The sequence below is a fragment of the Dipodomys merriami genome, unplaced genomic scaffold (genome assembly GCF_024711535.1).
Source record: "Dipodomys merriami isolate MVZ:Mamm:240054 unplaced genomic scaffold, mDipMer1.0.p SCAF_12, whole genome shotgun sequence".
Classification (NCBI taxonomy): domain Eukaryota; kingdom Metazoa; phylum Chordata; class Mammalia; order Rodentia; family Heteromyidae; genus Dipodomys; species Dipodomys merriami.
The window spans coordinates 39,587,251-39,591,797 of record NW_027202493.1 but is presented as its reverse complement, the minus strand read 5'-3'; positions in this window follow the sequence as shown (position 1 = coordinate 39,591,797).

Genomic DNA, 4,547 nt, shown 5'->3' with positions numbered 1-4,547 from the left:
GAAACCTTATATAAAAAGAGGTGTGTTCTTTGTTATTTTTTTAACCCCAGCACTGAGTCCGGGGGACGTGAGTGTCCTGGTGGTGGTTACTGCTCCCCCCTTCGTCCCTCCTGTCCCTCCATCGCGCCCTGCACTGGGGCGTCTCCTGCTTCTGCCTCCCTGGAATCCAGAGCACCCGTTTCTGGGGGAGATAGAGTTCTGCATTCTGCACCTCCTCTCTCTCCCATCTGGTTTGCCCCCAGCCCCACTGGGCTGCAGGGGTCCCCGAGGTGCAGGTTGGCTATGGAGCTGTGGGGCAGAGGGTGGCGGGTTCCTGAGGGGGTGAGCTGGCCCTGGTTGTGGGAAGATGGGAGTTTTATGGCCTCTTTTCTGGCTTCTCAACCTTGCTGATAACTACTACATTTTCTGAGAGTCTTTCCATCTTCATCAGTGGTGCCAGGTTGCTCAGTCCTTGTAAGCACCTGAGACCACCCCCACCCCCAACACTGTGCTCTCAACCCACAACTTCCTGGAGGGCAGATATATCCCCAACTCTTCCCCCAAGGAAGGCATGGGTACTACACTGGTCTCCTTCCCCTATGGTCCTTTTTCCTGCCAGGAGTCTTGAAGCCATGGGCAGGGAGGCTGTCCAGCCAGCAGAGGGCAGCACACAACCAGCTCCCAAGCCAGCCACCTCAAGGGACTTGGGAGGAAGCTATAAGCCTTGCAGAGTTCCCTGCACAGACATAGAGACCTGCTTGAGCTACCAGCATGGGGTCCTTCTGACAAGGACTGAACCTCAGATCTCTAGATCTTAGTACTACATGACTGTTGCAGGGCTGCCTTTCTTTCTGAGTTTGCTCTTCCCAGACCAGACAGTCTGGCACCCTAGGATCTAGCCAGTCCACAAGCCCAGCCTCTTAAGCATCTTCTCACAAGTGGGCCACCTGAGCTCGTACCTAAGGCTCCATCACCTGTGTCTGAAAGGATGCTGGGTGGTAAGGTACAGATTAGGAAACAAACAGTCAACTTTAGGCCCTATTTTTGTCTTGATGGTGCCAAGCTCCAGTTTTGATCTTCTAGTCACATCCTGCCTCCTCTTGGATTAACCTTGTTTTCCTTTCTCTCCTATCCAGCTGTGTCCTTTCTCCTGATACCTGTTCCTTGCCCTAGGATTCCCCAAAGTGTGCACTCCACACGCATCTGTGGGATCACCCTTAGAAAGGGGGCGGGGCAGCCTGCGGCAAGATGGGCAGACAAGGGCTCTGAACCCAGAAGCCGAGCCTTCCATTGACCAAGGCCAACTCAGGCTACCAGGAAGCAGAGGCCAGGATCTGGAACTGCCTGAGGGTCAGGACCACCCCCAGGTGAAAGGCAAGGAGCTGATTGGACAGCCTAACCCTCCTGCTCCTCAAGGCCTCTGATCTGCTTTATAAATACGTCAGCTATGCTGGGTCCTTTTTTCTTTTTCTGATTTTCCTTCTTTGGGAAAGCAGAGGGTAGAGTGGTTTTGTTGGTGGTGGTGTTGTGTTTGGTTTTCATTCTGTCCTTGGGATTGGTGGTGGTGTTTTGCTCATTTTGCCCCATCCCCTAACAAGCAGTCCTGCCCAGAGGTGGAGGAAGGGCCCTGTGGAGACCCCACCCTTCCTCCTCTCCACCCCAGCTGATGGCTGCTGCTCTCATTTCCAAATCTTGAGGAGTGCAGGAGGGGACAGAGGTTTTTCACTGCACCAAGAGGTAACAACACCTCCACAGCCTAGAGCTCTGAACCACCTCTGCACCTCCCCAGGCCTGCGGCAGCCAGTCAGGAGAGACGCTGGCGGAATGAATACCAGTCTCCACATGTCCTCTAGCAGCTCAGCTCCAGAATGCAGACGCTGTGCTCGGAAGCCTTCACCTCTACCCTGACTTCTCCACGGAGAACCGGAGTAGGCTCGGTGGGGATGTGCTCCCAGAGCTTCCGGAATAAATAAATAAATAAATAAATAAATAAATAAATAAATAAATAAATAAATAAATAAATAAATAAATAAATGGAGGAGGGGGGAGGGGAAAGGGAAAGGAAAAAAGAAGGGAAAGGGAAAGGAAAAGGGAAAGGGAAAAGAAAAAGGAAAGGAAAGAGCGAAGATCCAAAAACAAGGAAAGGGGCAGCAAAGCCAGCAGAAGAATCCACAAGACAGGGATGAGAGTTGTGAAGTTTCCAGAAGTTTCCAGACAGAGCAGAAACTATTAAGGAAATCTAGAGGTACAGGCCATCTGGAACTGGCTAGCCCAGAGGGAGGGCTGGTCTTGTTCTGGAAGTCCTGGGAAACCATGCAAAGTATAGAACCAAGAGAGTAGTATGGATGTACCTGGACTTCAGTAAGGAAAATTCTGGGAGACAAGGAGACAATGTGGAGACAAGGAGAGACAGGGCTGAGAGGAGGGAGGGTGCAGTGCAGCTCCACAGAGGGGAGAAGGGCAGGAGCAGGCGGGAACCCAGCAGAGAGCAGAGAGGCATGTCTCCCTGGAGCCCCTGCAGTGCACCTGAGAACTTCATTAAGAAGGGAAAGAATGGCACCAGTGGAGGACCTCTGGGCCCAGGCAGATCAAGCTGTGGACCTGCCTGTTCTGCGGTGGGAACATCGGCACAGTGGATCGTGTCTGCTAAACAGAAAAGTGTGTGTGTCCTGGGCTGCAGCACGGAATGGATTTATTTTCAGTGTGCTACCCATGAGTCTGAACACCCTAGCCCGACACCCACTTTGTACCTCTAAGAAAACAGAAGCCCAGATAGGTAGAATGAGCTGTCCCAGGCCCCCCGCTGTCCACCTAGTGCTTGTCCCAGCTGCCCCTCTGCTTGGCTGGAGTCACCTTGGCAGACTGTCCCCCTCCCTGAGGTCAAGCGAGGTCAAGGCGGCTTAGAGATCCCTGGGGTTCAGCCAGAGCTCAAGCTGAGTTCCCTCCCACAGGATCTGAGATCCCCAGGGGGCGGCTAGGGCTACCCGCGTGCTCACCTGGGGACATGGCCTTCATGTCTCGCGGGAACTTGCGGCACACGTTGTTGTAGTTGGTGCAGATGTGGTGGAGACACCAGTCGGCCAGCTGCTAGGCACAGTGGAACTGGGAGGGAAAGAAACACAGGTGGTCTGCAGCGACGTCTGCGGTCGCCCCAGGAACTGCACCTCTAAGGTGCTGGGCAGGCAAGCGCGCAGGAGCAGGAAGGAGCTGACCCAGAAGTACAAAAGCCGACCTGGGATCCTGGGCATCACTACCAAACCCTCCATCAGCTCACTCTGGTCCTGCCCATGGCGTTCACAGCTACCAGATCTCCACAGCCATTGAGCCTCTGCCCTCCTCTGATCATACCCCACACGACTTCCTTCCCCTCCCATCAGTCCCCTAAAGTGGTCTCCACCAAGCTTAGTGGTAAGAGTTAGTGGTAAGAGTCTCACCAACTTTTCCACCCTCAGCTGAGATTACAGGCATGAGCTACCGGTGTTTAGCTGGTTTTCTTTTTAACAACCACTGGAAAAGTGAAAGGACTGCTCTAGCATGGTGGTTCAACTATAATTCCAAAGCTGGGAATGTGGCTCAGTGGTAGAGTGTTTGCCTTGCATGCATGAAACCCTGGGTTTGATTCCTCAGTACCACATACACAAAAAAAGTCAGAAGTAGTGCTGTGGCTCAAGTGGTAGTGTGCTAGCCTTGAGCAAAAGAAGCACAGGGACAGTTCAAGCCCAGGACTGGCAAAAACAAAACAAAAAAACCAGATATAATTCCAATACTGAAGAGACGGAGGCAGAGGGATGAAGTTTGAGGACAGCTAGAACCACATTGTCACACCCTGTTTCACAGAACAAACCAACTTGCCCTTAAGAAAAAAAACTGGGTAAAGGAATTTCCTTGTTACTTTCAGTTTAAATAACAGTATCTGTGGTTAAAACTGGTCTTTCTGGCACCACTCACTGGCTGTGTGACCACAATCAACTTGTAACCTTTTCAAGACTAGTACTGTATTTCCTAGTATGTACTGTGTGGTTTACTAGATGCTATCACCCATTCATTTGAATAAGCATTTGAGGGTGAAGGAATCTGATTAATTTTAATTCCCTACGCTTGTGCAGGATTTCTCAATGCTCTTCTCCAAGCACTTTGATGATCAATATTTTATTTAATACAGCAACCTTTAGCTAGAAGTGGGAAAAGAATTTGTCATCAACAGATACTGTGAATGACCTCTATGAAGAAATACTATTACAGCGGGTGCTGGTGGCTCATGCCTGTAATCCAGGCTACTCAGGAGGGTGAGATCTGAGGATCACGGTTAAAAGTTAACCCACACAGGAAAGTCCCTGAGACTCTTATTTCCAATAAACCACTCAGAAAACCTGAAGTGGCGCTGTGCCCAGGCCCAGAGTTCAAGCCCCACTACCAACAACAGCAACAAAAAAAGAAATGCTATTACAGATGTGTCTTGTTTGTGGTCCCATGAACGACAATGGTGGCGTTTAGTAAGACTAAATGCTGAAATAACCCAAAATCAACTTATCATTGATGACAGGACATGACCTCACTTTTTTATTCTT